The sequence below is a fragment of the Stegostoma tigrinum genome, chromosome 24, assembly GCF_030684315.1.
Source record: "Stegostoma tigrinum isolate sSteTig4 chromosome 24, sSteTig4.hap1, whole genome shotgun sequence".
Classification (NCBI taxonomy): Eukaryota; Metazoa; Chordata; class Chondrichthyes; order Orectolobiformes; family Stegostomatidae; genus Stegostoma; species Stegostoma tigrinum.
In genome coordinates this window covers 21,887,824-21,915,405 of record NC_081377.1, presented here as the reverse complement: position 1 = coordinate 21,915,405, position 27,582 = coordinate 21,887,824, and the positions used below count along the sequence as shown (strand labels likewise).

The 27,582-nt window shown below is 41.5% G+C and overlaps 1 long non-coding RNA gene across 1 annotated transcript in view; it reads right to left on the bottom strand.

Annotated features, from left to right (window-relative positions):
- Positions 1–7,852, bottom strand: part of LOC125464823 (uncharacterized) — a 72,420-nt gene extending 64,568 nt beyond the window's left edge. Inside the window, exon 1 of the long non-coding RNA XR_007250101.1 lies at positions 7,774–7,852. This is a non-coding gene — a long non-coding RNA (uncharacterized LOC125464823). The remainder of the gene's footprint in view (positions 1–7,773) is intronic.
- Between the last annotated feature and the right edge of the window lie 19,730 nt (positions 7,853–27,582).

Sequence of the window (27,582 nt, the reverse complement as noted above, 5' to 3'; positions counted from 1 at the left end):
TGGCCGCTCAACCATAGCAGAAACTTGACAGCTCTCAAACATAGAAGCACCAAGGCAGCTTCTAGGAACATGGCACAGACTTTTAGAATGTGATACTGATGATCACAGATTGACTTGTACATTGATAGAATGGAGCCCTTTCTATTGATGAACTCAGCTTCATTAAGACATAGTCCTCTCACCATAATGGGTATACAAGCAAAGATATTACATCACGGGAACAGATTGTTCAGCTCAACTAGCGCCTTTGGTGGCTTTTCCCTCTGCTCCAGCAACAATCTTAATCCCAGCTACTGGCACTGTTCCCATAGCCTTTTATCCGTCTTTCCTTCAACCAGTTACCTAACCAAATCTAGTTCAAATTCTAGATCTCACGTGAAGGCAGGGAGAGTCGCAGTTCTTTGTTATATTGCTCTGCACACAGTTGTTGAGTGGGTCAGAATCCCTTGTCCCTCTCACTCAGCACACAGTGATAGCATGATGCTGGCAAGAAAACTAGATTCCTCGTGTTTTCAAGAAAGTACTCCTTAAAATTCTTTTAAGCTACGAGACAGGCTTAAATCTTCATTTTAAAACATCAATTTCAATTCAAACTTAATATGAATGGGCAGGAGGGAGCCACAGAAGATTATAATATTGGGGCAAGCAAAAACTGGCACCATTCTCCATCATCATATTTAGGCAGTGATTGAGACATCGACAGGGCTCCTCTTGAAAGCAGGTAGAGCTCTAGTAGACCTGGCTTTTCAATCTCAGAGGTCATATCCTGCCTTGCCTGCTGCCTGACGACAAAACCACAAAGAGGGGTACCAGTAGAATTGGCCTTTGTAAATGGTACAGTATTTGTGAAACTTCGCTTTCGGCCTGGGTCAAAGTTTAAACTGGCTTGATCAAATTTCCCAGCATGCTTGATTGTGTTGTTTAATCAATCTCGTAGACATTGCCATCTGACCACAAGACCATAAAGACTGGGCCTCAATAAATAATTCTGTCTAGATTGTTGTCATCAGTCTATCTTCCCATGTTCCTCCGATTGCAGCCTGCCTTTTCCCGCTCTTAACCCACCAATCTAATTGTAGTTTTGATCCTTGCCCCTTAGCCTCATTACAGACCCTGTTCTGTCACCAGGTGTCGGCTCAAGCTTCTGGTCTCCAACCCAAATTATGAACAGATTCCCCTTTACTGTCCAGCTGTTACTACAGTCAGCAATAACCCCACACCCCCACCACCTTCCCAAGACCACCATTCTATTCCCCATCTCCTCCCACACCATCCATCTAACACCAACATTTTTTGCACTTCCCCAGCACCACAACCACACACCCACTAATACCCTCCATTGCAATCCCAGGCATTCTTTCCAGTTCTTTCCCTGCCCAATCAATTTCATCTTGATGCTCATCTCTCTGCTCAAATGTCCAGCCTCTGCTGTTTTTCCCATCGGATTATGGCCAGGACATACTTTGACCCGCAATCCCACTCAATCATAAGCTGAGGCTTCCAATAACTCCCAGTGACCAGTTCTCAACAAAGAACCTTGTACCTACGCACCAGCCAGGTATTCAATATTTCTAGCTGATGAATGCCAATCTACACAGAATTATTTCAAGGTCTGGTCTTTATGGTCACCATAATTCTATCAACCTAGCATATCACCCTCACCAAGTACCCTTGTCTCCTTTCCTTTCACATCAGAATCTTAATATTCAACAAATTTATTAACACTGATCATCTGCAATCATCTTAAAAATAAGGCCTATGAATAAATTGTTATTGAAGCTTGGTGCTTGGGAAACCTCCTGCAAACGTGAGCACTGAAACATGTTCTGAGCACACTTTTTTTCCCTCCCCACCAAGTGTATACACCTAAGAGTGCACCTGGTGTTGAGAACTATTATGCAAAATGTGGAAAGCTTGTACTTAGTGCTAGTAACCTGGACATCGGCGAAGTATTGGCCATTTGGAACTGATTAATCAGCACTAACAGGTGAAAGAAAACAACATTGATTCTAATTGTAACAACAACTGGGGACAACATTGGCTTGAAATACTGATGTACCCCTCTCTGAAAACCTCATTGAGAAACCAAGGTGTAAGAAAAAGAAACCTAAACAGGATGAAGCCAAGGGCCCAAACATATCTTCCAGCAGAAGCAGCACTTTACCTGCACTTCCCACAATCCAGTCCACTGCATTCACTGTTCACAATGTGGTCTCCTCTACTTTGGGGAAACAAAGCATAGATTGGATGACAGATTCACAGAACATCTACATTCTGCTCACATAAAAGACCCTGAATTACCTGTTGCTTGCAACTTTAACACACCACCCTCTTCCGTGGCCAACGTCTCTCTCTTAGGCTTGCTGTGGTGTTCTAGCAAAGCTTAGTGCAGGCTGGAAGAACAACACCTCATTTTCCACCTGGAGACACTGCAGCTCCCCAGACTCAATATTGAGTTCAACAATTCTGAAACTCTTTCATGTCCTAGCCCCCGTCCCACACACCAGGCTTTGTTTTCACATAGCCTGCCATTACACACCACCTATAGTTAGTCAATAACAGCCCCCATTAACAGCCATCCACCATCCTAGCCTGATCATTATCTACTCCTTTACCAATCCAACTGCTCTACTCTCTTTTTGAGCTCTATTCCTACCTATCGTTTACTCCTTACCCACCTCACCAGCCCCCATTCCCTGTGTCTTCTGCATATAAACCACCATTTTCCTAGCTACCATCAGTTCTGAGGAAGAGTCACTGGACTCAAAACATTAACTCTGATTTTACTTCGCAAATGCTGCCAGACCTGCTGAGCAACCAGCAACTTCTGTTTTTGAAGATTTCAATGCAATTTAGTTTACACTTCAGCTTGTTCTGACATATTTATTTTTGGCTACATCAAGTGAGTTTCTTGACATGTGAAAAGATTGTGACATTTTAATCAAAGAATGAAGTTTAGAAAAAAAAGTCTTTCATTCTCTTCCATAACTCATTGAGAGAAGATGGTCTCCAATCACTGTTACAATGATGTCTTAGGACACAAATCATTGAACAATTCAGTTCTGTCATAATGTCTTCTCAATGATGTACAAATTGTTTCTCAATAAACCTTTAAGAATTTCACCATAATCATTAAGCAGATGTGAAATCAATGAAACAGTTTAATTAGCAAAACACAAGCAGACATTTCACCACCTATGTTGTCTTTCAATATTCCTGAGATGTCATAACTTCCTTGTGCCTTCATCAAGTACCATCACTGGGAAGCCCTACCATGTCCCAACTTCCCCACCCATTCGTCTCCCCAGCGGCTAACGGATAAATGCCACATGGTACCACCAATGTAAAAGAAGCCATCATGTAGGCCCTTAGGATGAAAATGAATATTAGTTAAACTGGCTCCTTGACCAGCCTTGGATACAGAGGTCAAAATTGATAACCCTTCTAGTTGAGTGGCCAGTAGTGCCAAGCTTTCAGAACAAGATTGATTACTTGAGCAATGAGATGTCTGTTACCAACTATTGAAGCTGTAGATGTACTAGTGAGAAAGTAAAGGTAAAACTATCTTCTAAACTGAAGTTTCCCCAGCCACCAGTTCTGAGGAAGGGTCACTGGACCCAAAACGTTAACTTTTTTTTCCTTCACAGATGCTGCCAGACCTACTGAGCTTTTCCAGCAACTTTGTTTTTGTTCCTGAAATATATTCAAGTTGCCTTAATTATTTAAGTCACTAAAACCATAAATTTGATGGAGTTATAAAATGCCTATCTATATTTAAAAGAATGAACTCCTTCTGCATTGTGGCCAGTGAATTGATTAATTCATTGAAAAAGTAATAAATAATAATCAGTGGTTTCTCATTTTCTCAAGGGAAGTTTTTAACTTTAGGGAAACATGCAGTAAGCCATTTAAAGGACCAGACAATCATTAAAGTTTCAGATTTTCTTTATTTCTATATATCTTATTAAATACCTGTTTTAGAAACAGTAACAAGCTGAGATGGAAGTCAGCAAAAGGAGTAAAACAGGCTGTGATTAATTTGAAGTGGTTTAAATATTTGATATAAAATGGCAAAGTCAAAGTGTTACTGAATCAAGTAGGTAGGAGGAAGGTTGGTCAGTTTGGTACTCAAGGCACCTCCCTGGAGGATATGGTAATCTGTGCAAATGCTGTGTGTAGCCCAAGGCCCCTGTCAAAGTCTCTCCTGCTTGACTGAAAAAAAATCCCTTGAGTTTTACGTATCCAAGAATGTTTGACATTAAATATAAATGTATAAACTTTAAATGGTAAGTGAACATCATTGCAAGAAACTGTTCTGTATTGTACTTGATGTAATGACAAGTTTGAAATGTTATGCAATGTACCTCTAGCATATGAATGAATAGAGTACACTTTTTGGGGTATATAAATTTTGCACAGTCTTCACAGGCATTAGAAACAGATGTAGAGTCAATGGCAGTTAATAAGAAAGTTGCCAAAGTATAGACACCAACAGTGACATATACCGAAAAGGAAATGACTAGAGGACTTCAAGATAATCAAATGTGAGGCTGGATGAACACAGCAGGCCAAGCAGCATCTCAGGAGCACAAAAGCTGATGTTTCGGGCCTAGACCCTCTCTGATGAAGGGTCTAGGCCCGAAACGTCAGCTTTTGTGCTCCTGAGATGCTGCTTGGCCTGCTGTGTTCATCCAGCCTCACATTTGATTATCTTGGAATTCTCCAGCATCTGCAGTTCCCATTATCTCTGTCTAGAGGACTTGACAGAAGGCATTACCCAGTCAACTTGCAGCATACTTACTACTGAGTTTAGGCACCTTTCACCATATGTGTTTGGCCTGTTACTGATACATGAAATTCCTAAATTTACAAAAATATCATGCACATAATTTTGCAACTCAAAAGGCTTTTGTAGGTGTGTCAAAGCTGGCATCGTAGAATGTGTTCATCTTCTGTAATTGTAAACACTGGTAACGGGACCTAATAGAACGACATAAATCAGTGTCTCACGGCATGTTGCACACTTCTCAACAACTTGTTCAAGCACCAGTGAATCTATAATCATCCCAGAGATTAAAGCTTAATCAAGCAGAATTTACAATATATAACTGTGAAGGAGCTACTGATATTGAAAGAGCAGCTTCTGCAATGTGCCTTAGGGTGTTTTACTGTGCCAATGACACTATATAAACATAAGTTGTTGTTGGATCTAATGGTAGCCATAATGACCCTACATTCTGGGAAATGCAGCAGAGCAGGGAAATGAGAGAGTCATGTCGCTATGTTATTCATCATCAGAAAAGGAGAAACGGTGGTCATATCAACTTGTTCTTTAATGCATCTGTGTGCAGAACACTAACTGTTACTTAAATGGTCCCCATCCTGGCCAGAGACAGAAAAGCTGACTTATACCCAGCAATATGAGCAAGATGAATATAAGTGATCATAAAGAAGATATCACAACTTCCAAGTTCCTACCTGCTGAGCAGTCCATTCCTGAGAGGGCTGCATTTGCGATTTGCTCATTGCTCATTGCTATTATTGTGCAGGACAGTGGTTCAGCGATGAGTGCTGCTGCCTCACGGCACCAAGGACCCGAGTTTAATTCCACCCACAGCTCACTGTCTGTGTGGAGCTTGCATGTTCTCCCCGTGACTATGTGGGTCTCCTCTGAGTGCTCTGGTTTCGTCCCACAGTCAAAAGCTGTGCAGGTTGAGTAGATTGGCCATGCTAAATTGTCTAGTGTCTAAGTGGATTAGCCATGGGAAATGCAGAATTATAGAGGGTTGGATCTGGGTGTTGTGCCTTGCTTACATACTGCAGGGATTCTCTGATCCTATATGCCAGGGCTGTAGAGACAATTACCATTGTGATGGGTGCAGATGATTTAATTTTGTTGCCAGCTAAATGCTGGCATGCATTCTTTATTCTGTATCAAATCCAAATATTAACTACCAGGCAATTTAAAATAATCATTAACTTAAAATGGATTCACAAACTAACAAAAGGCCCATTGTCATAAAATCTTCAGGGCATCAGCAAAAGGTGTTCAAACAATTGTTAATCTTACATCCAAGTTTTATTAACCAAAGTTATTAAAGGATATGCCTAATCAGGTCAAGGACATTTATGTGAGTCAGAACGTTCCTACTTTCAGACCAGATCCAAAAGTGAGAGAACTTACAGGAGGGAAACACACAAACTACTCAGACAAGAAAGTTGGATCAGTAAGGGATTTCTTAAGTTCTTTCCAAAAATCTAATTTCACTTGTATTTCATATTTATTATTAAACTGCAATTTTGTGTTTAAATTCTAAATTGTATCCAGAGATAAACAGAAATATACAAGATCTCTACCTTAGGGCAGCTGAAGTTAGTTCACTTAGAAAACTAGCTAAAATTTTCTTTAACTGTAACGGCCGCTCAGCTCACTCTTTTAGTTTCAGAGTGTATAAATAGGGGCATCTCGGTGAAACTAGTTAGTAGTATAGGAATTGGTTGCAAGGTTAATAAAAGGAAAATAAATAACTGAAAAATAAAATTAATTAGTTAAATAAAACACAATAGGGATGATAGGGCAGGTTTTGTGTCATGATTTGAGCTTGTGGTAATTCCTGGGTGCTGGTGTGATACGGGACAAACATGTCTGCTGTATTCGCAACTGCAGCAGCTCAAATAGCTTCAGCTTAGAGATCATAAGCTGGACACCAAACTATTAATACTGTGACAAGTCAGGGAGGGTCAAAGTTACCTGGAAACTTTCTGTTCCAGAAAGTGGACAAATCCTTTAGAAAAGGTAATTCTGTTTTTGTCACATAGAACATAGAACATAGAATATTACAGCACAGTACAGGCCCTTCGGCCCTCGATGTTGTGCCGACCTGTCATACAGATCTCAAGCCCATCTAACCTACACTATTCCATGTACGTCCATATGCTTATCCAATGCTGGGAAAGAAGGCTGTGATTGTGAGTGAGTGAAGCAGGTAAGGAACCCAGGAAACAGGATTGCAAGAGCCTCAGACTTTGCAATTGTCCAACAGGTTTGAAGTTCTTTCAGTTGATTTCAGTGAGAGAGCAGGGTTTGCAGATTGTTTTGGAATTTGGGTCACTTCCTTCCTCCTGCATGGCCAAATCCTGGCAGTGAACACAGAATCATAATGCCATGATTGTTTAGAATTGAAGGGTATTGGTGTATAAGGATGTAAAGGTCTGAAAGGGATAATGTGAATGCTGCATTAAACACTGCCCAAATGAGGATATCATATATATTTGGACAGGGAAAACGGCTCTTGATCTCAAAAGATTAAGACCTAATGTTTTCTTCGTAACCTTAATTAAAAATGTCATAGTAACATAACTTGTAGCAAATGACTATCACGGAATAAGCCACATTGTGTTAAAGAAAATGAACTCTTCTTAATAGACTACTAAGTGGTTTTCTTGTAACACATCAGGCCATTACACACCCTATAGATCACCTGCACAATAGATAATGTTGGCAACAAATTTACCAAACAGACCTTACACCACGATGAGTGTGATGAGGATTCAGCACTCAACACAGCGCCAGCAGCGAACATAGCTGACAAATTAGGTAGCAAATAGTGAAGCTCTGAAAAATGATCAGACATAGCTTTGAGAAAGCTAGTCAAGCAGCAGGCAACAGCTGAAAGAACTTAATGTTTAAAAACACTGCAGCAGAGAAACTTTTGGCAAGATTCTACAAAGGCAAAACCTACAGTCGATGGTTTAAAAAAAGTCACTCTGTACCTGGTAGAAGATGTTCAGCAGTAACATAAGCTAGAAACTCAATGGAGTAGGAACACCAGTCACACCTAGATAGTTATAGGCCGCATTGAGTGCCGATAATCTGTAGGAAAAGTCCCAAGACAAGGTGCAGCCTGACAACGAATTGATTTGGGTAGTGTAAACAGCATTGGACCTTGATGAAGTCCTAACAATGATATCTTTTTAGTATTCTAAATAACAATGTCTATTATATCAATATAACCTGTACTTATTTGCCAAAATGTAATAAACTTCATCTCATTTAGGGCAAAAGTCTCTTCTCTTTGGACTACTACGTAGTTTTCCTTCACCATACTAGACCAAACAGGTCCTATAGATCACTACAAGGAGAGAGGACTTTGGCAACAAATCTACAAACTGGATCTGATGCTATGGCAACCTGTGGTAAGGACCCATCTTAAAAGCTGTAATTGTCATAACAAACTACTGAATATCTCCTGGAGCTTAAGTCTTTGTTCAAAAGTTTAAAATATCACAACTTTATAACAAGAATGTCTTTTTTTCAAATTATACAAAAATGTAGTTGGAAATATTACAGCTTTTCAATGATGACTGGCAGGGATGTTTCAAGTTTTGCAATGTATTCTTCCTGTAAGAGTCCAATGAAGTGACACGTTAAAAATCCAAGTTGTATATTCTACTGCAAATTTCTAGTGTTTCTAGTGCTTTATGCTGTGTTTGAGTGTTTTGAGTGGATGTGCTTTATGGAACCTAAACATTGGAAATCAGTTATTTTAATCTTCCGCTCAGGCTCTGATTAATGACCTGTGAAAACAGCTTCTGGAAGTAAAGATTTTCCTGATGCTAATGCCATTGATTTATGGCATTATTACTTCAGCACCTTTATTCTGTGCATTGTGGTCAGGTCCAGGGCTGTGGCACTGCTATTCTGCTCTTTCCAGAGGTATTCTATGGATTTGAAGTTGTTCTTTTAACCCTTTGAAAGATTGAGGTACCTTGACTAATATATATTCCAAATATTACACCACAGTAGAGTCTCAAGTTGGTAAACAAGAGAAGCACATGAAATATTCCTATCTTTCTCGTCATTTTCAGGATGCCGGCAACATGGGATGCATAAAATAAAACTGGAAATGTTATTTTACTTCTAATAAGTACACATTAGAATATTCAGCACTAGGCATTGAGATACGAAATAATGTACACCTGTGAAATTTATAGGAATATTTTTCACTCCAGTAAATTTAAAATTTCAGGTTTGAACAAACAGCACAAAATTATCATTCCTTAAATGCTGTTTGTTGATATTTCATTTACGGCAAAAGAATACTTCAAATTGAAGGTTTCTCTCTTTCAATCATTGATTGTTGCAAAGAGATTTGTAGCTGTTTGCAATTAGTTGTTCACATTGGCACACTGCTTCATGCCCTAATGTTCTTTATCTAGCAGTGTGACTTCAACATCTGGTAACAAAAGGCTGCTGCCGATCTCCCCAAAGCAGTTAATAAATACCATCAGTGCATTGAAAACATTAACTTTGAAACTTGCTTTTACTGTGTAGATTAATGTATTAAAATTAACTCATGTCAGTAACCAAACACTGAAGGATACTTGTATTGAATACAAGTTGATTGGAATGTGGAGTTCAAATTGGATATCCATTAACTGATAGGAACTACACCAGAACTTTTTCATTTGCTTAGATCATAATCTAAAATGCGAGAATTTTATTGTGTCTAGACAACAGAAAACTCCAAACCGTTAAGACTCATTTTTCACTCACCATGTAGCCCCACTAGCCTGGGTACAAAATCATTCCTAATTGCAAATAATTTGTGCAGAGGCGTAGTTTTGCTCTCTTCCCTCAGAGAACAGTATAAATTATGAATATTAACTTGATTTCATATATAAATCCATGATTAATGACGTTAAACTCTGTAAGAAAAATATTCAGTGTCATACGCCCTGGAAGCTATAAGATGGCAAACACAAGGGGACGGTCACAAAAATTACATTGTGAAGTTCATAAATGAGATAATATTGTTGAGGAAGTTCCCAGACCCCAGAAAAGGTTGCTGGAAGTTTATTTTTTAAATCCTCTCAAGCTAAAGGAAATAAGATTATGTAGACATTTACCTAGAAATGAAGTGGTACATCCCAAGTAAGGGAGGCCTGGAAGGAATGTCAGAGGTGTGTCAGGAATATCCATCACAAAACTAATATAAGCCACCAAACAGCAGTAATTGAACTCCAATAACAAAGATAATCTAGTATTGAGAGAAAAAACAATTGAAAGGGGTAATGACACTATAAATTATTCTGTTTCCCCTCATAAGCACATGTCAATGTGGAAACTATGGTTAACCATAAGTCTGATGCTGTGCGTCGGGCCTCAGTATGTGGAAACAGGTGGACAATAGTGATCACATGATTGGAGAATTCATCTTCACCATCCAAACCAAAATCATTGAAAATTGAATAACTATAGCAGATTACAAGAAGGTTTGAATTTGAAAGACAGCAGACATTTGAGTCAGGTCAGTTGGTCAGGTCAGTTGAGCTCCCTTACCAAATAGACACACAATTTCTAACACCCAAGGGAGGTGGAACACTATTAAAACCATGTTAATCTTTGTTTGAGAATTTTAGCATGGAGGTTAATCATGTTTGTGGTTCTAAGGTTATGTTAAGAAAGGTGCATAAGTTCGAAATTATAGCCTTGAAATTGAATCATGTTCGTACTGGGTCCAATCCCAGTATTGTGCTCACTGCATGTGCTAATGTAGCCCCTGGCTGGTTCATAAGAAAGTAATCTGCTGATCTTACTTATTAATTAGTGATTAGTTGCAGTTGCTAATCATAATGCAAGACCCAACTCAGTTGCCTTTGGAGACACAATATTGAAGCAGCTTAATCACGGGCATGAAATTCGATTCCTGTTCCATCTGAGGTGGAGTTGGGGCCTGCTTCTTTGCCCTCCCTGTGGCAGAGCTACCCTGCTGTGTGGCTCGATGAATATGCAGGCGTATATCATGTAAAGTATGAGGTAACTGTGACCTCCTTAATGTGTGTCAATCTACCCGATATAAGGTTGTTCCATGAGATACCCCATAGCCAGTAATGACTATTGCTGGCTCATCCTGCATATGTTGATAGATATCGTTTAAAGAAGTACTTAGAAATCTAGCCCGAGAATATTTGAAGCACAGATTCATTCACTGATACCATCATAAAATGTGATGGCAAATGGTGATACACATTTAGTATTTTCAGGCAACCTTGAGCAATCAAGAAGCAAAAGAGCTTAAGAAGACCCAGAGCAACTATGAAAAAATAATTCCTTTAAAAACCAAATTTTAGTCAAGTTGAAAACCTACTAGATGGTGAGCAGAGTGATATGCTCCAAAGACCAGCATTTCAATACCTAAAGAGCCTTTCCACAGCCTATTGATGCTGACAAGGAGATACCACAGCACCATTGGTAGGAGTTGTGGAAATAACAATTCCGCTGGTACAGAACATTTTTAGGAGTCTATGTAAATAAACAACAGCTTGGGGTCAGTTCTTTCCTATATGCAGCAGATCCCATTGCAGATGTTGTCCTTATCAGAAAATGTGTAAACCAAACCTTAGCATTTAATATCCATTGGAGCAGACGACAAAATCTTGTTATTGAATGTGTCCAGTTTAATCAGCATTCACAGAAGCCAGGAGTATCAACTAACTTCTTCACTAATGATTGATGTCAATTGGCTAGTTTGTATCATTATGGGACATTGACGGGTGAGCTTATTTGAGATAGAATATCATCAGGGTTCTCAACAAGAAACTTTCTGATTTCTTTGCATCCTAAAAACAACTTGATGCTGGAACAAGCAGGCCTGGAACAAACAGCACACAACCAAGATGTAATTCAGGCAATTCTACGACTCAATCTGAACTTGTTGATTGGCCAGGGCCAAAGTTATCTGCCTTTCCCAACAAAAAGTGCACCAGCATTGCCAGATGGCAGGAATCACTGTTATACAGTGCTATACATGTGGTAGAAAAAGATAACATAAGCATGACAGTGATAGTAGCTCATGATGCAGCATGGAAGTACACAGCATACTGTAAATGGATCGCAGATGGGCAGTGAGGGTTTTTAGAAGCTGGCATTTGTTGGATGCCAATGTCTGTGGATGTGGGGTCCTTTGGAGCAAGCAGTGAGCAGAGTACCAACTCTGATCTCCGTGTCAAGAATTCACAATGTCTAGCTTGTTTGACTCATTCCGAAAGGTAGGAAGCTAAATATTAATGAGGCGAGTTGCAGTGCCAGTAATGTGTTCAACAAGTAATAATGGCCTTTAGTTGTAACATGGCACTGCCTAACAAGTAATTGGCCACGCCACTCAGCAAATCCATAAGAGGTGCTGAGAGACAATCTTGATGTCGGCATCTGATTCTATCATAAATCTTGCCATAGCTCACATCACTCAGGCCCCTGTAACATTGAAGCTATTGCATTTTTATATTCATTCATGCAGGCATCACTGCCTGGTCCAGCATTTACTGCCCCTCCATAATTTCCCATGGAAAGTTGTTGATGAGCTGCATTACATTTATTTTATATCTGTGCGTAGAAAGTAGGCATTGCTGGGTAGATCAACATTTATTGGCTATTCCTAATTGCTCAGTGAGCAGTTAAGAATCAAACAAACTGTGATCTGCATTCACATCGAAGATAAAGTAAGAACGGCAGATTTCCTTCCCTAAAGGATGCAAGTGAAATACAGGGATTTTAATGACAACTGACCAAGGTTACATGATTGCCATTAGACTAGCTTTTAATTTATACTTTTTTATTGAATGCGAATATCATCGAGCGCCATGGTGGGATTTGAAACCATGCCCCTAGAACATTGATGTGTAGCTTATTGGTTTTGTGACATTACCATACAACATCACCTCCCATTTGTTGTAGGTAAACCCACAGTGCCATGAGGGAGAGGATTTTGACTCAGTGACACTGAAGGAATGGTGATATATATTTCCAAATCAGGGTGGTGAGTGGCTTGGGAGTGAACTTTCAAAGGGAGTATCAAATCGGGGCATCTTGCTCAAACTATACGTGGCAACACCTGGAATACTGTGAACAGTTTTGCTCCCCTTATTTAAGGAAAATGTTCAGGTATTGGAAACAGTCCAGAGAATGTTCACTCGGTTGATCTGTGGATTGAAAGAATTTACTTACGAACAGTGGTCGAGTAGGATGGGCTTATACTCACTGGAGTTTAGAAAAATGATAGGAACTCTTACTGACACATATATAATTCTTAGCGGGCTTTATGGGGTAGATATGAAGAGGTGTTCCTCCTTGCAGAAAAGTCTAAGACCAGAAGGCCTAAAGTTAGAACCAGGGGTCATCTGTTTAAACCAGAGGGTAGGCGGATTTGCTTCTATCAAAGGGTAGTCAAGCTGTGAAATTATTTTATTGATAAAGGCTGTAGAGGCTGTATCATTAAGTATATCCAAGGCTGAGACAGAGTTTTGGGGATCAAAAAGACTGGAATCATGGAATATTAAATCAGCCTTGATCTCACTGATGAGCAGAGCAGACTTGATGCACTAAATGGTGTACTCTGCTCTAACATCATACATTGTTTGATCCCTTGAAGTCTCAAGAGTCACTAGCATGTTTTTATCCCACCTTTTTTCTTGGACCCCTAAATTCTAATTTCTCTGAATTAGCAACACTTAGAAACAGGGCTGATCGCCACTGCTTACCTGTAACAGGTACATATCACGATTGCAACACACCACTGCTCACCATATTGTGTGTGAGATCCATCAAGCCTGAAATGGTATAACATGGATGAGACTGACCACCTTTCTTGTTGAGTAACTATGACATTTATTGCATTAATGCAATTGTTTACAGATTACATGAATATGACCTAAATTCCTAGAGATTGTCAGGAGCACACGAGCCAGATGTCTCTGGCAAGCTCCTTCTTTATTCCAAACTATTCTTCAAGACATTATCAGAGTGGGTGGTGCTTACTGTACTCAACTAAGCATTGACCGGTTCAGACACTTTCAGACACATATCAGCAATGGTGAGACAGCATCCATTTTAATTTGAATTTCTCTTTACTCTGCCAACCATGACTGAAACACTGGAAACAGGTACCTGTCTGATGTCTCAGCACGCATTATTAATGCCTGAACTTCAACAATGTGTGCCAGCAGATCACGGCAAAAAACAAAGCTAAGCCCTGCCGTGTCCTCACCTACACACACATTTTATACATGGTAACTAGGAGACACTGGGATAATTATAATCTCTTTACAGTCAAACTGGATAAGATTAAATAACTGACTAGGGTGAAATGTAGGATCACAGGATAGATGCAGATGGAGAAAAGCATTTGGTCCATCATAATTCATCAATCCCAAATAAAGCACATACATTGTCACGTCTTGTCTTTTAACTAATTCATGAATGTGTCAGTGGTTTAATTTCCACAGCTTTACACTACTTTCTGAAGAAATGGATCTGCTAGATAGGCACAGTTATGTAATTAAGGGCAAATTGTACACAATAAAGTGGTAAACAATATAGAAGCATACAATGAAGTTCCAGGGATTGATGTTGAAAACCACAAGCTTATGGGGTCAAGTAGCACAGTCCCTAACTCTGAGCTCAAAGACCCAGATTCAAGACCAACTTACTCTAGAGGTGTGTAAGTAACATCTCTGAACTGGTTGATTAAAAATACCTCCAGTGAGGGCTCCATATAAAATTGTTGTACTGGATTTTTGTGAGTTGCCAATCATAATTTCATTCTTTAATCTTTGTTATCTGAAATAAGAACAGATAATAGTCATTGTTAAAATACAAAGCTATTGCTCTGGCTTTTTTTTTAACCGAAGCTGATTTTTATCGATATATAGCCTGCAAATCGACAAATATCTTTCAGCTTTCAAACTGGCAGGCTATAATTTCCTGACGAGTAAATGCTGACAGAATGCAATCATTATTCAGAGAAAGAGCTAAACAATGAGGTGTGAGCATTGAATACAGCTCGTATGTTCAAAGAATGTAAATCTTTCCATTTGTGCAATAAGATTAGAAGTGTGCATTGTTTGATCTGTATCTAATGTCAGGTCTCCCAAGACACCAGCCATTCTGTTTAAATCTTTCTGAGTTTATTCCAACTGTTTCTACATGGTTCCTTAAGAAATGCCATGGCTAACTGTCACCTTAGCCAAATCACCTTATCACCCATACAATATAAATTTGACACGTGAGAAATTGGTTGATTGGTCTCACAGCACAGAAATTAGCTCTATAAGTTTAAGAAAGATGATAAGCAATAAGGTTAACCTTGATACTTGTGGCTCTGTAATGATGGGCACTGGCCCAACACATCATTGGCATTCGCCTAAAAGTTGTCAGTAACACAAAAGGTGAAATTTTGCATCATCACTGCTATTGCTGGTTATGGTATAATCACTGAAAATTGCCTTGCTGTGTTACTCCTTAACTCTTGCTGGGGTCAACAAAAATAAAAAGCAATATTATCATAGACATTTATTTTTAATAAGCTCTAAACTGGGAGCTGGGTTTATCAGGCTATCATCTGCATCTTGCTATTTACTTCCTCTGCACTGTCCATATTAACAATCTGCCAGTTACCCAGCTTATGTCTTGCTCTTGATATTGAAAGGAAGGAAAAGTAATTAAGGACATGCATTTATATCATGTCTCTCAAGACCACAGGATAATATGGGCAATAAAAAGGTTTTGGAAATGTAGACACTATGTAATGTAGCATAGCAACCAGTTTGTACACAGCAAATTCTTACAACTAATATTGCTATCATGCCAGTTACATGTTTAAAAACAAAGAACACAGAACAGTACAGGCCCTTCGACCCACAATGTCGTGCTGGCCTATCCTATTCTAAGATCAAACTACCATGCATACCCTATATTTTACTATCATCATAGGTTTGTATAATATTATGTGACGGATAAATGTTGGCCAGGAAACCAGAGATAACGCCTTTGATTTTCTTCTGAATAGTGCAAAAGGGCTGGCAAGGGTTTCACCCAAAATACAGAACCTCCAGCAGCACAGTGCTGCCTCGATATTGTGCTGAAGTGGCTGCCTTGGCAATTATGACTCAGGTCCTGGGGCGACAGTGTTACAAACTGAAGTTACGCAACACACAGCTTGTCGCTCATAATGTGATGTGCCTGTAGCTAAGACTTGGTAAAAGTATTCAGAATTTGCAATTAGTACAGAATTTGGCAGAAAGAATGCCTCCTGCTGTGCAAAACTGACTGATTACAGCATTTAATCAAAACACAATAGGCCAAGGTTGGAAAGGTATAAGTATCTGGGCATTCTTGAAACCTGTAAAATGGGCACACTGGGCAATACCAAAATATACAAAAACAAGAACAGTAGCTACCGTTACAAAGAACCAAATAAAATAACTTTGTTGGCAGTCTCCATTAATCGTATCATGGTTGAACTAACCTCTAAAATTATTTTTCAAAGATATGCAGAAATCAAATTACTAAATGTTGTTAATGGCCAAGGATGTGGAATTTGCAGAGAGACTTTAAAAAGGCAGACCGCTGGGATTTTTTATTGCAAAAAAAACGTAGATCCCCAGGACAAAATTGCAACACAGTCAAAGGATTCTGATTATGTTCTATTTCCATGGTTCATAAACACCATTGTAACTCTAAGATTATATTACCACTTTTGCTTCTGGTTCTTTATTTTAACAGGTTTTCAGCAGTGTATGGGGTTTCTACAGTTTGGCTGTTTCCTCTTAGTGAATGATGTATCTGTATTTACTGTTCTCTGATGTGGTACCCACTGTACCCTGTTTCCTGTTATGATGTCATGGATCAAGTGAATCATTAAACTGTCTTTGAATTAAGTTACACCCTGGTTGGATCTGAAACTACTGCCCAAATGAGATCTAATTTCAAAGCACTACTGTTCATTGTGTAGCAGAATAATCTTGGCACCGGATATGTAAAGTTTTCATGTAGATCTTAACATGTACACTGGCAAAAATAATGGTTCTTGGTGTTCATATTCATTGGAAATATTACATTATGTGATAGTCTTGATATTATCTGGAAGTTCAAGCTGCTACTGAATGCGCCATCACTTATCAAATTATGCTCCTGGAGACAAAATGCCTTCCATAAAATACATTATAAAAACCTGCTGGTTCCTCAACATTTTACTTCTTGTCCCACTGTCTGGAGATACAAAATGTAATTTTCAGCACATTCCATGCTGATAATAAGTTGTTTCTTTAAATTCCAGTTTTCTTCCCTAGTTTTCCATTTTCCTGAAACCATTTGCAGGAATTCTGTTCCTACAGATATTTTCTGCACTTTCCAGGGTTTATGGTTAGACTTGTTTCGGAGTCTCAAAGTTCTGGGAAGTCAGGAGGATTTAATAAATAAACATCTCTAAGATCTGTGTAAAACATTTTTATAAAATTCACCAGGCCTGCCTGATTTCACAGAGCTTCAGACACACCACAAAACATAATGCAGCCTAACCTTGTGAACTTAGATAGCATTTGTGGCACACCATTTAACTACAGGACCATCACAACCAAGCCTAAATCAGTGCTCAAGCAATATCAACAAATCTAGGGATTGTTAAGAGAAGGCAATATGCCCAGCTTTTGATGGTATTTAATGCACGTTGTTAACATATGCTGCAACGGAAAATTATGTTACTTGACTTGTGGATTTTAGGGTATTTCATTAAAATGTCTTTTTTTTAAAAAAAGTTTTGCCAGGTTGTGGGAGGAAAATTTGTCAAATTCTATTCCCAGGGTAAGGTCCATTGCAATTGGTATGAAAGCTCTGGAAAGCAGTGAAAGCTTAATTGAGGGGTCCTTATTCTCAAAGGGCCATGGGTCAGTACTCAACAATGCAGGCAGGAGTTAAACACTCTGGTTCCTGAAGTCACCTTGCAATCCTGGTGTTCTTGGGACAGTGCTGAATGTTTGAAAGTTCTAGTATAGCTAAGAGAGTGGGAATGTGTTTGCTGCTAATTAAGGATCTCGTTAAGGGGCCTGAGAATGCAAGAGTGGAAGTCTGGAATTTTTAAACAGTTTTCCAAAAGTCTGAAGGCAGTGTGCACCTTTGTGCTACATGATCAGATCTATCACAGCTGCCTGGGAAGTCACATTTTGTTAGCTTTTAAATCAACTTTGCAGATTCAATGTGTGCCACACAAATACCGCCCCAAGGACTGCCTCCATTTTCTTATCCAGGGCTGTCTCATTCCATGCTGAGTTTTGCAGAGCTGTCTGCTTTAATCAGCAAGACACTGACAGCCCCCAAGCTGACTGCCTCCTGCCTTTGTCGCAGGTACAATTCCCTATAATAGAGCACTAAGCCTACTTCCTGTCCGGGGTGCTTCCATTTCAGTCAGCTGCTCAGGCTAGTCAAAAAACAGGATTCCCTCCACACAAGGAATGAGGATCCCAAGTAGGTGGCCTACCATCTATCTTGACTCTTTCAGGTATTAAGGGAGATGGATGTGGATGATATAGCTAATAATTTTTTGTGCAAATGCGGAAGTGAACCCACTGAGTGTACGGGCAGTGAAGACAGCAAGCAGGGGTTGCAGGATCAGGAGTTGGGGGTGGATGACAGCACATGGAGAAGGTATTGCAGGTAATTGAGTGAGTGATACGGCATGAGCTTTGGACAGAGGTGAATAGAGTGGCAGAGATAAAGTGAATGTGAGACAGAGTGGAAAAGTTCACTGACCTTATACTTCACTGACCACTCCTACAGACAGCTGAAATTGCACTGACTCGGTTGGCAAACTCAGAGCAGGCTGGCAGGATTTGGTGTCATGGCATCTTGTTCTGGTCCTGGAGGAACAGGCATCCCACCTCTGCACCACCTCCCCTACCAGGACCTCCTGGTTCCCATCCACAAGTGGGGCATCAAATTTCCCTTGTTGTCCATGTCCAGGACAGATGTCAGGAAGCATGCAGGACAGCTCCCAACTGACAGTGCTTGTCCAGATGGACAATAATCTTTTAAAGATGACCCTGGTGCCAGAGATGCCAATTAGTTCTGCAATATCCCAGCAGTGCCAAATTATTCCACAATCAGCAAATGGTAAAATGGTGATAGGATTGAATGAGAGGGATGCCATGGGGCAAGGTAGGCAGTTAATGAGATGAGTTTGGCAAAATAAGGCAAGAAACCTCTGGTTTAAAGAAGAGCTCGAAGAAACATGATGTAACTGGCATTTAGCCTAAAAAATGTAAGATTTGGCCCTTAAATTTTAGCACCCAGAAACAATGTGGTGGGTGTGTTCTGCCTGAAGGCAACTCCTTGATTCACTGACTGAAATAAAGAGTGCTCATTTTCAGCATCCGCAACTCTTTAGTTTTTTGTCCCTTTGTTCATCAACTGTTGCTGCAAAATCATCCTTCTCTGTTTCAGTTATGGCAGCTTATCATTGTCTTCCACATTCAACCAAAGCAGGATTCAAACTTTAGTTATTGGTGTTACAATGAACTACTTGTTAGCCATCTAGCCAACAGAGCTAATCAACCCACATGCAAACTTGTCGCTTAAATCATTCCATAACAACATCAAAATAGATACAATACCAGTATGTGCTGTAACACTTGCCTTACACTGTGTTGAAGTGCTCTTTTATAAAGTCCATGGGGTCGTACATGGTCAAGTGATTCTTCAGATACATACAATGAGATATTGGGAACTGAAAGTTATATTGACTTCATGTGACCTTGGGTCAATAGCAGACATATGGAACGAGAAATTTTTAAATTGTTCTTATAATGTCACATAAACCAATAACAACCAACTTAGGAACTTGAAATGTGCCAAAATGATTCAACTTCTAATTAAGGAAATGCACCCTCCCCAATGTTTATTGATTGCACCCAATTGATATAAGTTAGCTAATTACATAACAGGAGCTCAGGATCTTCCATCTCTATTAAATCACACCATAGTGAGGGATCCTGATTATTTTGCAATGCAGGAGAGCTCAGTGTTTACTTGCACTGCAACTTTGAGCTCAACTCAGATTTTAAAGTGCTTTACAATTTATATTTTGAAAGAATATCAGTTGACTTAAATATGTTGTAATTTGCATGATCTGCAGTAAATCGGTAAGAGACTTGGGAAAGGTTTTCTTCTGCACTATTTTGGTATGCAGTTAATATACTGGCCTTAGAGGGTTTGTTACAGCTGCCAACTGCTAACCCAAAGGTCTCATGCACACAACCCCAGGATAAACCTGCTCGTATGCTATACCATGCCACCAGGACAAGCTGTTGATTTGTGCCTGGTCTGCCTAGTAAACAAATGTAACAAGCAGTGTATTTGTCATTTTCAAAGATCAGTGCATTGAAAATCACTGGTACTATTGCCTTAGTATCCGAACTGGAGGCCAGTGGTGCAATACTTTAAATGAAATCAAAATTTGGGTTTATGATTTTGTTGCAATGTACAGTCAGAATATTATTCCAGCTTCTGTCACAGTTGTTTGGATTGTCTCCTAAATTGCAGCTTAAAAAAATACTTCACACCTCATATGAAAACCAAAACTATTCACCTGAAAGACACGAAGAGATCAACTATTGCACATACGAATATTTGCTTATTTTCTATCATCCTTCAGTTCAATACAGTCGTAATTGTGCTTCTTACAATGGTCGTGTAAGTACTCTGTCACAACATGATATATTTTTTCTTGTGCTCAAATGATAGTGTTTCTCTCACACTTACCTGCACACGTCTCTATATTAATAAGTGCTCGAAAATGTTCAAACTATGGTCGATGTGATTTTTGTTGTCCAGTACTGCACTGCATTTTCACACATTATATATCGATCAACTTTACTCTACGCTTCTGATTCTCAAACTTTACTACATTACGAACAGATTTAACATGTAAGTAAATTTATAATCTACAAAACAAAAGGTCAACAAAAGGGAGACTATGCTTTCAACCCTGCCTATGGATAAAGATTAATTCAGTCCTTGATTACTGAAAAGAAAACTAATGTTCCAGAGTGATAATTGTCCTCTGTTGTGACCCTTACCCCCCTGCTATTCTGCACCTTGTCCTCCATATGTACACAGGTCAATCCCATCAGCGGTGACTGCAGAATGTGCTGTATCGCCCGAGGCACAATCCACTCAACAGCCTGGTGCTTCCAAATGGCTTTTAACTCATTACGAACACACAGAGACTGACAGTTGGCAGAAATCACATACAGTGTCTTCAAAAAGAGATTGTATCCTTTTTTTTAAACTGTTGGGATCTACAAGCTCTGTCACAGCAAGTAGCAAATATATTGCAATCATGTGCATGGGAACAGATTATTTATTCTACCTTGCAAACAAGCTAAGACAGGGCAATTTAGAGAATATATTAAATAGTCTACTCATTTAAAAAAGATAATTTTGAACTCAAATTCAATTTGGGGAAAAATGATTTCTGGACTCTCATTCCTGAGGGAAAGAAGGTTTATTGCAAACTGTTGGTGTTTCTGAAATGTCTTAACATCTTCAAATCCATTTGTTATGGTGTGTTATCAATGTCCTAAACTGAAATACTGAAAGTGAAAACTATTGTAAAGGAGAAAATCTGTGCAAAAATGGTTTGGAGGATCACTGAGAGATACAAGATGTTACAGTCTATAAGTTACATGATATGGTGTTATTTTATTTTTCCATTGATGCTGGAACCTGATGGAATATGTTATATCTGAAGCCATTAAAACAGTAATTAGCATATTGTTGCTTTACTTGATACAAGGAGAAACAAACAATATGTGTTGTTGAATTGTGAACAGAGCCTGCTGTCCCAGATATTGTGGGGCAACACATATCAGCCCAATATTGCTAGTTTAATTCCACATGATATGATTTCTATATATGAATTTGGTGAAGGCACTCTATGAGCATGATAACTTCAGCTTTATTTTATTCTTGGCCACTGCGCCTCTGTAAATCACAGAAATTTCCTAAGAATTTAATATTTAAAAAAAGCAGCAATTCTCACATTAAAGTTTCTTTTACGACAAATTACAATGCATGAAGTCTTTTCTTAAGTTTTTCACCCAGGTGACATACAACAAATTACAGGAGTTGCTGATTACTCTCCACATTTCTATCCTCCTTTCCTGGATACAGTGACTTCTGTTGTGGTGAACTTGTACATTAGATTAGATTCCCTATGGTGCGGAAACAGGTCCTTCGGCCCAACAAGTCCACACCGCCACTTGAAGCATCCCACCCAGACCCATCCCCCTATAACCCACACACCCCTGAACACTACGGACAATTTAGCATGGCCGATCCACCTAGCATGCACATCTTTGGACTGTGGGAGGAAACCAAAGCACCTGGAGGAAACCCACGCAGACACGGGGAGAATGTGCAAACTCCACACAGACAGTCGCCCGACGTTGGAATTGAACCCGAAGTCCCTGGTGCTGAGAGGCTGCGGTGCTAACCACTGAGCCCCCGTGTCTCACACATCACCATTTGTCACTTGTGAATTTATGAAGTTTCACCATACACATGTACACTTCTGCTCCATGCTATGGACTTACTTTTCAACTTGACTTCTATTTTGATTTGAATTCCGAAGCTGATTCACTCTGTTGCATTTGCAGCCTGAATGAGGTCTCCAAGGAATTTCAAACAATCTACAAAAAGAATTTTATCATTTCAAGTACAACAAAAGAAAAATAATGACAATGAAAATAGTACAGCATCTCCCAGTGCTTTGAGGGCTAGAATGGATAAACAAACATGAGGAAAGCCAGGGATAAGATCTGAGTGAAATGTGCTGAAGATATAGTCAAAAAGAGAGACTTTAAAGAAGGTTTCAAAAAGGGAGACAGACAATGAATGAATAAAGGAATTAAATTCTGGCATGCAGTTGTGAAATGGCTAAAGACTCTATTGGCAATGAAGTGAAGGGAAAGTGAAATGTGTGATATTTTTGCTAATGACCTCTCCTGGTACTTTGTGGTATTTGCCTTCTCTAGTAGTGTCTGGTACTGGGTAAAGTGTTGTTTGAGATAGTTTGCTGCCATCAATTCTCCTTTGCCTTGGGCTAATCTGGTGATTAATGGCAAAGGGTGTACTACTATGGAGTATCGAGAGAACAGGCACTGTTTTTAGCTACCATAAAGGTTGATTGGATGATAGCAATAAATACAACTACATTTGGTAAGGCATTGTTACTAGGACCTTAGCAAAGTGGTACAGATACATTTAGTCCCTCTGAAAGCCAGAGCAGGACTCCTTGTCTTCTATCTATAGACTGAATGTGACATCAGTAGACTGGATGGATCTGACCCTCAGGCAACTGTCTATGTGGAGTTTGCACATCCTAACCATGATCACATGGGTTTCTTTTGGGTGCTCTGGTTTCCTCCCACAGCCCAAAGATGTGCAGGTTAGATGGATTGACCATGCTAAATTGCCCATAGTGTCCAGCGATGTGCAGGCTAGACAGATAGGCTGTGGGAAATGCGGGTTACAGGAATAAGGCAGGGGGTTCAGTGTGGGTGGGATGCTGTTTGGAGGGTTGGTGTGGACCCGATGGGCCAAATGGCCTGCTTCCACATTGTATGGATTCTATGATGCTATTCTATGATTCTATGATAATGCAATGTGAACATTAACACTTCATAGCCATTATCTTATACAACAGAATGCAGATAAAATTGGGGTCAGACAATAGGCTAAGTTTTGTGGAATGGATTAAATAGTAGGCACCAGACTCCCAGTGGCAAAAAAGAATTTCAGCAGTGACAAGATATCAAAATAGGAAGCTAGTGAGCTTGTGGTCAGAAGCTTATTGACATGCTAAGTGCCCAGTTGCATATTATTTCAATTCAATTCAACAAGAGTTAATCCTGCCTCCCCGATGCCATTTGTCCTGGTGCCTTCCATAACCCACTCAGTGAAAGCTGGCGACTTACATATGGCTTCCTACATTCACTGTAATTTTACTTCCAGAAGACTGAATCACAGGACACTGGCTTGATCTGGTGGATGGTTTCGTTGTGTGAAAACATACTTAGCTGACATTACGAGATGCAGAAAATTCAGAATCCAAAATTTAAAGGGGCAGCCGAGAACTGAGGTGTAGTGTGGATAACTATTATATGCAGGCTCTGGCAGCCTTAAGCAGATGAGCTCGAGGCATCATATTAGTGCTAAATGATAGATTTATTAACTATTTACACAACATATGGAGGGAGAGATTGGCAAAACTTCATTAAAAACTTGTCCATTCAGATATCAGTTCCATGTAATCTAACATTACCTATTATGCAGTCTAACTGTTGGGATATCACTGTTAACACCATATGCCACACTGAGAACAAATTCCTTAAAATGATATCATCACAGGTCCAAGTTCCTTGGGAAAAAACCCTGAAGGGGCAGCCTGCAAGGACAAGGAGAGGTTGTGTCATGACTATAGATCTCTGGATCATCTATACATCTCCCAAATTTTCATTTACAATGTCTGCTATTTTTAAAATGAGGATACACAGAAAAAGGTGACTTTAGATTTAAATTCAGTGGTTGACTGGAAAGGAACATTAGAATGTCACACGTGAATAAACAAAGAGAATATCAAACATCAACCCCTCAAAAGAGAGGGGCACGTCAAAACAAACTGAACTGTGATCTCCGAGATAATGGGAACTGCAGATGCTGGAGAATTCCAAGATAATAAAATGTGAGGCTGGATGAACACAGCAGGCCAAGCAGCATCTCAGGAGCACAAAAGCTGACGTTTCGGGCCTAGACCCTTCATCAGAGAGGGGGATGGGGAGAGGGAACTGGAATAAATAGGGAGAGAGGGGGAGGCAGACCGAAGATGGAGAGTAAAGAAGATAGGTGGAGAGAGTGTAGGTGGGGAGGTAGGGAGGGGATAGGTCAGTCCAGGGAAGACGGACAGGTCAAGGAGGTGGGATGAGGTTAGTAGGTAGCTGGGGGTGCGGCTTGGGGTGGGAGGAAGGGATGGGTGAGAGGAAGAACCGGTTAGGGAGGCAGAGACAGGTTGGACTGGTTTTGGGATGCAGTGGGTGGGGGGGAAGAGCTGGGCTGGTTGTGTGGTGCAGTGGGGGGAGTGGACGAACTGGGCTGGTTTAGGGATGCAGTAGGGGAAGGGGAGATTTTGAAGCTGGTGAAGTCCACATTGATACCATATGGCTGCAGGGTTCCCAGGCGGAATATGAGTTGCTGTTCCTGCAACCTTCGGGTGGCATCATTGTGGCAGTGCAGGAGGCCCATGATGGACATGTCATCTACAGAATGGGAGGGGGAGTGGAAATGGTTTGCGACTGGGAGGTGCAGTTGTTTTTTGCGAACTGAGCGGAGGTGTTCTGCAAAGCGGTCCCCAAGCCTCCGCTTGGTTTCCCCAATGTAGAGGAAGCCGCACCGGGTACAGTTGATGCAGTATACCACATTGGCAGATGTGCAGGTGAACCTCTGCTTAATGTGGAATGTCATCTTGGGGCCTGGGATGGGGGTGAGGGAGGAGGTATGGGGACAAGTGTAGCATTTCCTGCGGTTGCAGGGGAAGGTGCCGGGTGTGGTGGGGTTGGAGGGCAGTGTGGAGCGAACAAGGGAGTCACGGAGAGAGTGGTCTCTCCGGAAAGCTAACAGGGGAAGGGATGGAAAAATGTCTTGGGTGGTGGGGTCGGATTGTAAATGGCGGAAGTGTCGGAGGATAATGCGTTATATCCGGAGGTTGGTAGGGTGATGTGTGAGGACGAGGGGGATCCTCTTGGGGCGGTTGTGGCGGGGGCGGGGTGTGAGGGATGTGTTGCGGGAAATACGGGAGACGCGGTCAAGGGCGTTCTCGATCACTGTGGGGGGAAAGTTGCGGTCCTTAAAGAACTTGGACATCTGGGATGTGCGGGAGTGGAATGTCTTATCGTGGGAGCAGATGCGGCGGAGGCGGAGGAATTGGGAATAGTTGATGGAATTTTTGCAGGAGGGTGGGTGGGAGGAGGTGTATTCTAGGTAGCTGTGGGAGTCGGTGGGCTTGAAATGGACATCAGTTACAAGCTGGTTGCCTGAGATGGAGACTGAGAGGTCCAGGAAGGTGAGGGATGTGCTGGAGATGGCCCAGGTGAACTGAAGGTTGGGGTGGAAGGTGTTGGTGAAGTGGATGAACTGTTCGAGCTCCTCTGGGGAGCAAGAGGCGGCGCCGATACAGTCATTAATGTACCGGAGGAAGAGGTGGGGTTTGGGGCCTGTGTAGGTGCGGAAGAAGGGCTGTTCCACGTAACCTACAAAGAGGCAGGCATAGCTGGGGCCCATGCGGGTGCCCATGGCCACCCCCTTAGTCTGTAGGAAGTGGGAGGAGTCAAAAGAGAAGTTGTTGAGTGTGAGGACGAGTTCAGCTAGGCGGATGAGAGTGTCGGTGGAGGGGGACTGGTCGGGCCTGCGGGATAGGAAGAAGCGGAGGGCCTTGAGGCCATCTCCATGCGGAATGCAGGTGTACAGGGACTGGACGTCCATGGTGAATATGAGGTGTTGGGGGCCAGGGAATTGGACGTCCTGGAGGAGGTGGAGGGCGTGGGTGGTGTCACGGACGTAGGTGGGGAGTTCCTGGACCAAAGGGGAGAAAATGGAGTCCAGATAGGTGGAGATGAGTTCGGTGGGGCAGGAGCAGGCTGAGACGATGGGTCGACCAGGGCAGGCAGGTTTGTGGATTTTGGGAAGGAGATAGAAACGGGCCGCGCGGGGTTGGGGAACAATGAGGTTGGAGGCTGTGGGTGGGAGGTCCCCTGTGGTGATGAGGTCGTGAATGGTGTTGGAGATGATGGTTTGGTGCTCGGGTGTGGGGTCATGATCGAGGAGGCGGTAGGAGGTGGTGTCGGAGAGTTGGCGTCTGGCCTCGGCGATGTAGAGGTCAGTGCGCCATACTACCACTGCGCCACCCTTGTCTGCGGGTTTGATGGTGAGGTTGGGGTTGGAGCGGAGGGATCGGAGGGCTGCCCGTTCTGCGGGGGAGAGGTTGGAGTGGGTGAGAGGGGTGGAGAGGTTGAGGCGGTTAATGTCTCGACGGCAGTTGGAGATGAAGAGGTCGAGGGAGGGTAGGAGGCCTGGGGGTGGTGTCCAGGAGGAGGACTTGTGTTGGAAGCGGGTGAAGGGGTCAGTGGAAGGAGGGTTGGGTTCCCGGTTGAAGAAGTAGGCATGGAGGCGAAGACGGCGGAAAAACTGCTCTATGTCCAACCGTGACTGGTATTCGTTGATGTGTGGTTGTAGGGGGACAAAGGTGAGCCCCTTGCTGAGGACTGACCGTTCGTCCTCAGTCTCCCCTTCCCCTACTGCATCCCTAAACCAGCCCAGTTCGTCCCCTCCCCCCACTGCACCACACAACCAGCCCAGCTCTTCCCCCCCACCCACTGCATCCCAAAACCAGTCCAACCTGTCTCTGCCTCCCTAACCGGTTCTTCCTCTCACCCATCCCTTCCTCCCACCCCAAGCCGCACCCCCAGCTACCTACTAACCTCATCCCACCTCCTTGACCTGTCCGTCTTCCCTGGACTGACCTATCCCCTCCCTACCTCCCCACCTACACTCTCTCCACCTATCTTCTTTACTCTCCATCTTCGGTCCGCCTCCCCCTCTCTCCCTATTTATTCCAGTTCCCTCTCCCCATCCCCCTCTCTGATGAAGGGTCTAGGCCTGAAACGTCAGCTTTTGTGCTCCTGAGATGCTGCTTGGCC